The 10,338-nt window shown below is 46.4% G+C and overlaps 2 pseudogenes; both read left to right on the top strand.

The window, feature by feature from the left end:
• Positions 1–470: 470 nt before the first annotated feature.
• On the top strand, positions 471–785 carry LOC123399325 (annotated as a pseudogene).
• Positions 786–1,397: 612 nt separating this feature from the next.
• Positions 1,398–3,607, top strand: LOC123397348 (annotated as a pseudogene).
• Positions 3,608–10,338: the final 6,731 nt, after the last annotated feature.

The following is a 10,338-nucleotide window of genomic DNA, read 5'->3' as shown; positions in this document are numbered from 1 at the left end:
TCCACCCCTCCCATGGCCGCCCCCAGTTCCTGGGCCTCCCCGTTCCACGAGACCACCGCCTAGCACCGCCGTCCTTCCCAGTTCCCGGCCGCCCTCTCCGTCCGTCCGTCCCGGCCATCAATCTTCGTCGAGCAGAGAGAGAGAGGAAGGAGGCCAGATTCGAGCGAGATCCATGGGGAAGTACGTGGAGCTGCTGGACATGGGGGTGCGCATCGCGGCGCGGTTCCACTCCCACTGCCCGCAGACGGCCGACTCTACTACCACCCTCCCGCCTCCTCGGCCGCCCCCGGTGTCGGCGACGGCGGCGGGAGGCGCAGGCGCGCGTGGGCGCGTGCCGACGACGACTCTCGCGCCCCTGCTCTCCTCCACCCCTCCCATGGCCGCCCCCAGTTCCTGGGCCTCCCCGTTCCATGAGACCACCGGCTAGCACCGCCGTCCGCTCCGCCGTCCTTCCCAGTTCCCGGCCGCCCTCTCCGTCCGTCCGTCCCGGCCATCAATCTTCGTCGAGCAGAGAGAGAGAGGAAGGAGGCCAGATTCGAGCGAGATCCATGGGGAAGTACGTGGAGCTGCTGGACATGGGGGTGCCCATCGCGGCGCGGTTCCACTCCCACTGCCCGCAGACGGCCGGCTCTACTACCACCCTCCCGCCTCCTCGGCCGCCCCCTGTGCCGGCGACGGCGGCGGGATGGTGCCCTCGGGAGGCGCGGCCGTCGGCGCCGTGGCCATGATGAAGAGGCAGCAGCGCGCTCGACGCCACGGAGATCATCCTCTACACCGTCGTCTAGGCCGGCTGGATTTAAGAGTTTGCGAGTTAAATTCGTTTGATTTCTGACGCGGTTTTGTCATTCATGTTGAAATCGTTGCCTTAATCTCTTGCCCCCTTTTCGATTATTTTTTCCAGCGTGATTGGGAGAGGCTGCTCACAACACAACAGGAGCCGAGCCTCTCTCTTTATTTTTTACTTTCAAGTTAGGAGCACTACAGATTTTCCTTTAGAATAAGGCAACGATTTCAAGTCAGGCCGGTTGCTGCTGCGTTCATCCCGGATGCCTCCTGCCATTGCCATGAAAGAAAGAGAGATGCTATCTTGTTTTATTCTACTTCTACTTTTTATTTATTTCCGACGAGAGGGAGATTTAATGGTTCTCGCAAAAAAAAGATTGAATGGATGGATCGAGGAATTTGTTTGATTTGTGGTTGCTTTTTTTTTGCCTTCCATGTCGAAATCGTTGATTGAATTTCTTACCCCCGTTTGGATTATTTTGCCGGCGTAATTTAATTGGAAGAGGCTGCTCACAACAAGAGCCTTGAGCTGAACATGGTACCAATTCTCCTAATTGCATGCCACACCACTAACCATTAGCTGTGTAATACAAGGGCTGCACGGGGTATTACCAATGGATGACGTCGCAGGAGAAGTCGTTCCGGAGGGGGCTTCGTACGTGGTGACCATGGTCTCCGAGTTTGACGAGTACACCAACGACTGGCTTTACCTTCGCGAAGGCACTGTTCTTCCAAAGTAAAGTGTTCTCCTCTGCTGTTTTTGAAAACTTTGGGTTGTACTGTAGTAGCTTACTGTACTTTGTTATGTGCTGCTTTATTCATCCCTCACGGTGCAAGTGTTTTCCACCAGGCCATCCTATCGGAAGAGGAAATTGTCCGATTCCGCCGAGTTCTCGGTCCGGCCAAATGTTTCTTTTAGGGGAAGTGAGCACCCTGGTTCATCCAGTGAAGCACCAGCAATGTTGGTTCCGACTTTGGTTCCGGCGAGATCCATCAGGGAGGCCATACAAGAGGTCAAAATGGTCCAGGTCCGTTTGTCACCTATGTTTACTTCTTACCAGACCCCGTCTCATACAAAGAATAGTCACTATATGTATGCAGCTCGATCTCCCTCTTTGAGGAAAATTTGTGGAAAATACTCAGACTTGGTAACAAGTGCATTCATTGTTTCAATACCATCAATGTTCTTCACATGTCTGGGAAGAAAAGGCAATGGATATGCTTTGCGATCCATGCTTCCTCTTTGGTGCATATCTATACATTTTTATTCTCGCATCCATGATTTGTAGATTAGGTGTGAGCTAGCCCCAAGTGAGGTAGTAATGCCATAAATGAGATGGTACCATCAAAAATGAAATTGTGTTAGCTGTTGGGGTCCATGGTCTCTTAGATTAGGCGAGCTAGCTCTCTAACTGAGGAAGTGTTGTATATGCAAGGATGAAATAACAGCAGAAGGAATAGTTGAACAGTATAGCTGCTGAATCTATTGTTCCTTAGGTTTGGGGACTCGATTTAAATGAGGTAATGTCGTGATGTGCCGATCAAAAGAAACACATAAAAGAAGGAATGCTGGCCTTCTAAACTTACAAGATTGTAGGGTAGCTACTGACTTGGCCAGTGGCCACAATTAGGATACAAACTTTAATTCAAAGATATGAGAAGTTGGCAGCACCTTCTGCCTAGAAAAGGTGTTGGACAACTGTATGCTCCCTAATATCTATCCATATAATCTGTACCAAACCCAAATAAGTAGTATCATTCCTTCATCTTCCTCTCTGATCAATGTTGGAATCTCTATCCTCTCAGAGCAAAGTGGAAGCTTCTTTTAACTTTGCTGTCAAATATATAATGGATAGATCATAGACGAGCCTGAACAATTAGTGTACTTGAATGTCATGAGATGTATATGTGAAGCAGAAACATATAATTAGATGTACTAGGTTTAACTTTGGTGTACGTGCGAGGCAGTGGATTGAAATATTTTTCAGCACCGCAGTGTACATGGTGTTTCATCTTGAATGTCAAGTCCTGCCTGAATTCCTAATCATTCTCTGTGATGTGCAGATATGGGAAAACGTTATGAAGTCATGTGAGCAAAGGGGCAGGGACCTACCGAATTTGAATGTCATAACCAGTGTTGACCTGACCGAGTGGCTAAGAACAAAAGAAAGTGGCAGCGAGACGATAAACCTGGGACTGCCTTCTTATGATATGCTGTGCACCGTCCTCCACTCGATCAAGGATGGTTCCACGGGGCTACTTCTCGGCAACGGCGTGGAGGTCGATCAGCAGAACCGGCCGCAGGACCTGCTGCTGGACTGGTTCTTCCACCCTGTGCTGGTACTCAAGGATCAGATGCAGGTGCTAAAGATGACCGAGCAGGAAGTGAGGTTCCTGGAGAGGTCGACTCTTTTCGTCGGCAGTAGTTCTGCTACTGCTGGTGCAGACGTGTGGGATAACGGCGCCGAGACACCCCGTGATCCCATGAGGATGGCGCACATCTAGGCGATCAGTAGAAGTTGTGTTGTCTCCTGCAACTGCTTATTTGTGTTTTAGTGTTTTGTTTGAGATGTCAGTGGTTGTTTCTGTTGGTAATGTCTATCAGATTGTTGCTGTTTTTCTTCTTGATGATGATGTTGTTGCTTGCAGGATGGTGGGGATAGTGAGGAGCATGTCCAAGTTCCCGACGTACCGGAGGCGGTACCGGCATGTGGTGAAGCTGCTGGTGGCCTACTCGGTGGAGCGGGAAGGGTCGTTCGGATCGTCGACGTCGGGTCCATCCGCCTCCTTCGAAATCACACGGCGTGGAAACAGCGGACGATGAGGCGAGGCGGATCAGATCAGGGTCGAGCGCGGCGATGCGTAGTGGAGGCCGCCGGCTGCGGCGCTCCATGGCCATGGCGGCTCGGCCTCCTGGGAAGAAGATACGAGGGACAAAGAGGAGGTGCGATGGAGAGAAAAGAAGAGGGGCGACACGGATTCCTTTTGCTCGCCCGCCGGCGGCTCCGGTCGGCCAATCCAGGTATGTGTCCGGATTTGCACATTGAACTAAATGAATATATCAGAAAACGGATCTTGAATAATCGCATCATATGCAGATTGCAATGACGTGGTTGTTTTGGGATCCAGATAATGCATTATATCTGTTGGCACAGTTTTTGCCAATCTCTGAACTTTGCACCTGCCATTGGACATATTACTACCCCTTGCCAATCTCTTAACTTTGCTGCTTAAAGAAACGGGTTTTGGTTTCATTAATGGTGGTCTCTGGAACTACTGTACATGGAATGGATGTAATGTTTCATCTATTTTATGCTCCCTGTAGTGTACTGCTTGCAGTTGCAGAGACCCGATGTGTTGCTTTGTTGGTAGCTCATCCCTTCACATGGAAGCAACTTTCCTTTTGTTACCGTCTACTGATACAGGTACAGTGGTACTGAACACTCACAATACCACTCATTGCATTTTGGTGCTTCTGATAGCCGTATTATTTTCTTCACCGACCATTTTCAAAATTTCTTTCAGTCTCAGTGGTGGCCCTTGAGGCCTTGGCATCTGATAATGATACGATTGGCAAAACCATGCCATTCTGGCAGAGATTCTTTTCGTAATTACTTTCAGTTCCATGATTGATTGATTGTCACAAACACATGTGCCGAAGCATATTTTCAGCATTTTTCCTTTAAGCAGAGACCTAATTTTCTTGCATTTTCAGAACCTAACAGGACCATTGATCTTCAGTACTAAAGCTGATTAAGTGTGTAGCCTTGTAGTCTTCAGTGCAAAACTTCAAGACGATATCTTAGAAGAATATTCATGTGACGAGTTCTTCGGCACTGCATTCTTTTTACCGCTGCTCCTTGTTCGTGTGATTGTCGGTTTATTCTCTTCGCGTGGAAGCAACTTCCCTTCGTTGCTGCCTACTGAGACCAGTGATGTGGCCATTGATTATATTTGGTGAATTGTGCGTGCAAGAACCCTATTTCCTTAACCAGGTCCTCTTCTTCAGAATTGCTTCAGTCGCAGTGGTGGCCCTCCAGGACTTGGCGAAATCATGCAATTCCGATAGATATTTTTTCGTGTGAAGATGGGAAGAGCTGATGGCCAGAAAGAAATAACTTCCAGTACAATGATTGATTGTAACAAGCACATATGTTGAAGCATATACAACATTGTTTCTTACCGCATAAACTTAATTTCCCCTTCTGTTGTTGACCTTCAGTGCTGAACCTAAATAAGTTTTACAATCTACAGATTATAGTTACAAGACAAAAAAGCTTCAAGAATGTATTTTACAATAATATTCATGTGATGAGCTAGCGACAATCCAGTTTCAGATTATTCTCTATGCAAGTGTTTTTTAAAAGAATTATCTGTGCACATGTTGGTTCACTGCACTCACTAACAATGTCCTACATAGAAACCTCTGTTGCACACTCAGGTATAGAAGACAGAGCCAATCTTCTGTTTTGCGCCTTTAGAAAATAGAGCAATCAGCAGTACCCATGAATACGATAGGAATAAAGAGTAGAGAATATGACACACGCTTTTTGTGATGTTTCATAGAGTTGCACGTGCATCTCTGCCTAAATTTATAGTTACACAACAATGTTGAGCATTTATTTGGGGGCCAATATACTTGAACTTGTATGAGTTTTGATCAAGAACGTACCGGTATAAATTATTATTGACTTGTTTATGTTCAACTGAAATTTAAGTATGAGTCGCATGTATTTTGTTTTAGTGATACACTGTATAGGACACAAAAGTATATGATGATATTTTACTTGATGGGCGCTTTCAGTGGAGGGATTGTAATAGAGGGGTTGCTAGGGTGATAGAACCCATGTTTCATTGGTTGACGATGACGAGGGACAAGGGATTTATTACGATGGCGGCGAGACAACTGATAAGGTTGGGTTGGACTGCTGGAAATAACGGTGAACAACATAAGTTTGTTGTCCCGTGGCAACGCACGGGTGCTCAACTAGTTTCACTAGTGGGCGTACCTAGGCTAAATGAGGACATCAACAGAGACGCCTGGCGAAACGAGGAAGATCGACAGTACATTTACTGAAGTGATCGATGAAGTGTGCGCGGTGCGGTGACGGGCGGCAGTGTGGGCAGGACGCCATGGGCGCTGCCGCGCACACACTTTGCGGGCCAACGTCCTCTGTTGACGTCCTGCCCTACAGGCCTCACGGATCAAATGATCGATGGTGGCGGATGCGGTGTGGCACGCTGGTCTCAACCGAGCACCACGAGGAGCACACCACACATGTATACGAGTCACCTTGTTGGCTCCAAGATGCTGGTCAAGCCGTTTGTGCGTGTGAAGTAGAGTAGGAGCAGGATGGGGAGATAACTTTCGTTGTTGTAACTTGTTGCCGCCTAGCTAGTACAGTGGGGATGAGGAAGAGATCGAGGCGTGAGAGGGAGTGGAGATTCTCTAGAGGGGGGAGAAGGGGTCGAGCCAAGAAAAGCAGGGTCTGCCGGTGCATGCGATTTGTGATGTTTTTGACACTCACAAAAGCAGACAAGTACATTGCATAGCACAAGATCTGCACGACCAGAGAAGGCAGTTTCCTGTGACATCAAACCAGAGTCCCCCGGGCCGTCACACCACGTTGGAATGACAACAGAGATATGCTCATCAGTGTCGCTTCTTGTGAACTATCGAACAAACATGTTGTCTCCTTTTTCTGTCGCCCTCTTCTGTAGAAGTTCCTGATCACGAACCAATCTCCTGGAACCATCATCCCATCCCAGACAGGCATGAAAAGATCATGCTACTACTTTCTATAGACGGCATGAGACCGGGGCATTCTAGTTGTATGGAGCAGGAGAGCGTGGAACTTGGAGGAAGGAGAACCACCCAGCAGGAACAATGATAAGGAAATTATGGAGTTCACTAGTGCGTCATAGTGCATGGTGTAATCTTGAGGATAAAGGGTGGATTCCCGGTGCGTCTCACGCCCATGCTATCAAATTCTGATCCACACATTTTGATACAATACAAAAAATAATGCACAAAGACGACTCGATAAGGAACATGCTATTCTTCTGTTGCTTAGGAAAGCCTAGCTTGCTCTATATAAATGACTTGACTCGTAGCACTCCGATGATATCATGTATATATGATCTAGTAGGTAAATAGCCAAGCATCCCTTAGTTATGAGCTTGGTCATATGGTAGGTATGATGCGCTTTAAGAAAACAATGCATTTTCTAAATCCTTTCTTTTGAGAAGCAACAACTTTTTTGAGACTCCGACCTCTCTGCATCAAGATGACACACCTACCCAACACACAACTTATTATTAGGTTTACAAAGTTCATGGACAATAAAGCTGTCAAGATCATGTTTCGTTCTTGGATGATGCTGGTACTCCAACATTGTCTTGTCCAATTATCACGTCGCATTTTACAAACGAACACCTTGTTTAAGCCGTGTGAGCATGAGACCTGACGGCGAGACAACCTCCCCTACATGGATCTCCAATCAGACACAATTTTACATCAAACAAATATCGCAACAATACTTGGCATCAATAAAAACATTACAATAATACTTCACATACAAACATTAAGAAATATCAGGAAACTGTGTGTGATATATACGTACGGAAATATCAGGAAATATTAAGTACCATCATCACTATACAGTTTATTTTGCCAACACATAAATGAGATTGGTATTACTAGATAAAACATTTTTGTTGTAAGTGACATGTCTTAATGTAGGAATCGTGTCGATATGCACAAATAATTGCACTTATAATTAAAGAGTTTGATATAACCTCACACAGGTATAAACACATAATTTAGTTGATTAAAGTTTCACTAATATATACTCCAAGCGCCTCTTTTGTGCTTCTCCTAATCAATAATGCCATGTAGCTGATGTGTCCAAGGCTGAAGAATTGTCCCCTTGTTGGGTTTCAAAGTCACTTTGGGGAGAGATAGAGAGAGAGATAGATAGATAGATAGAGAAATAGGGAGGGAGAGAGGGAGGGAGGGAGAGTGAGGGAGAGAGAGAGAGAGAGAGAGAGAGAGAGAGGGAGAGGGAGAGGGAGAGGGAGAGGGAGAGGGAGAGAGAGAGAGAGAGAATGTACAATAGTAAAACCAAAGGAAAAGTTGTTACATAATGTGGATGCTTATAATTCTCAACACTTGTAAATTTTCCTAGTGATGCTTTTGATGGTTCACATAAATAAACTAGCAATTTTGGGAGAGGTATAAAGAGTGTGTGTTGCAGTTCTTATAAGATATCGATCGAGGTTTGAGGCCACGTTAATTCTCCAATACAAACATACTTTAGGAATACTATATTGAAATTGATCACCACGGTCCTATAATTTGTAAGGTTCTAAAGGGTGGAGGCTTCGATATTTCACATGAGCGATGAAAGAATCGATATGGTCGACTATAAGGGGGGGGGTGAGTAGGCGATTAACAATTCTGAAGAACTATTTACAAATTAGGTTTAACACGGATATAGGTTGTCTAGATATGCTACTAGATGGACAACTTATACAAGGATGTGTTACGAAGTTCCCTCCTTTTTGGGGAGGTACGTCTACGTTGGGGCGGTGTGGAGGTACAATGCTCCCCAAGAAGCCACTAGGGCCACCGTATTCTTCTCATACCCTCACATATTGCAAGATGACGTGATTCCACTAGCGGTGCACCTGATGGCGGCAATCGGACCTTTACAAACAATGGAATGTGACTTCGAGGTGATCTCTTTCGTCTAGGGTGCCCAAATAGCCAAGAGTAAAAAGATCCACAAGAGGAAGTAGGGGGAATCAAATTTTATTTGATGAAAGTGTAGATCTAAGTCTCCTGCCTCAATCCCTAGAAAATCAACATGTTTAGTTGGCTACAAAAGGGGATCTGTCAAGAAGGCTAAATGGGCAGTAATGGAGGGGAGAGAGAGATAGAGATAGATAGATAGATAGATAGATATATAGAGAGAGATAGAGAGAGAGAAGAGGTAGCTGGGAGGTGGAAGAACCACCTCCTTATTTCATAGTCTCCAGCAATTCCAACGGTTACATGCAATTTTTATATAGGACCGCTCCAGCCAGTTTTAGGGCACCCTGTTGGGGAACGTTGGATGGGAAACGAAGTTTTCCTACGCGCACCCAAGATCTATCTATGGAGATGTATTGCTATGAGAGGGGAGTGCATCTACATACCCTTGTAGATCGCTAAGAGGAAGCGTTAAGAAACGCAGTTGATGTAGTTGAATGTTTTACTGATCCAATCACAATCCGTCCGGATCTAGGGTCGAATGGACGACACCTCCGTGTTCAGGACACATACATCTCGATGACTTCTCCACCTCCTCGATCCAACAAGCGAGGGCAGAGTAGTAGATGAGTTCTCCCGCAACACGACGGCGCGGTGATGCCGCAAACGTGACGGAGGAGAAAACAATCTAGAGAGAGGGAGCTGCACCTAAGGCTTTTTGGGTGCAGCTACCCTCTCTCTCCCTCTCTATATATAGGAGTAAGGGGTAGGTAGGGTGTTGCATTGGCCCCTCCTCCAAGGAATGGCTGGCCGACCAGAGAGGGAGGGGTCCACCTCCAACAAGGGAGGGGTCCGAGGAGGTGTCCCTCCTCTCCAAGGCACCTCCGTCCCGCCATGTTGGGCGCATGGGCCCTTATGGGTGTGTCTCCCAACCCACCACGGGCTGGTGTGCCTCACTCTTCACTCTCGGTACTATACCGGAAAAATCGAAACTTTTCGGAACCCGAATACGACTTTCGTATATATAAATCTTTACCTCCGAACCATTCTGGAACTCCACGTGATGTCCCTAATCTCATCCATGACTCTGAACAACATTTGGTCACCAACATATATAACTCAACAATACTATATTGTCATCGAACGTTAAGCGTGTGGACCCTACGGGTTCAAGAACTGTGTAGACATGATCGAGACATCTCTACGGTCAATATCCAATAAGGGGAGTTGGATGCCCATATTGGTTCCTACATATTAAACGAAGATCTTTATTGGTCGAACCACAATGCCAAGGATTCAATCAATCCCTATGCAATTCCCTTTGTCCAGCGGTATGTTACTTGCCCGAGATTGGATCGTCGGTATCCCCATACGTAGTTCAATCTCGTTACCGGCAAGTCTCTTTACTCGTTGCGTAATACAAGATCCCGTGACTGACTTCTTAGTCACATTGCTTGCAAGATTCTTGTGATGTTGTATTACTGAGTGGGCCCAAAGATACCTCTCCTTCATACGGAGTGACAAATTCCAGTCTCGATCCATGTCAACCGAACATACACCCTCGGAGATACCGGTAGAGCATCTTTATGATCACCCAGTTACATTATGACGTTTGATACACACAAGGCATTCTTTCGGTGTCAGGGAGTTGCATGATCTCATGGTCTTAGGAACAGATACTTGACCCTCGGAGACCCGATCGACATCATTAAGTGACAAACATAATCCAGTTGAGTAGTAGGATTCACCATTTGTCTTCTACCTAGACCCCCAGACTGTTGTATAGAACACGGTTGTAGTTT

The sequence above is a fragment of the Hordeum vulgare genome, chromosome 5H, assembly GCF_904849725.1.
Source record: "Hordeum vulgare subsp. vulgare chromosome 5H, MorexV3_pseudomolecules_assembly, whole genome shotgun sequence".
Classification (NCBI taxonomy): Eukaryota; Viridiplantae; Streptophyta; class Magnoliopsida; order Poales; family Poaceae; genus Hordeum; species Hordeum vulgare.
The sequence above is the reverse complement of the archived record's forward strand: the minus strand, read 5'-3'. Positions and strand labels throughout refer to the sequence as shown.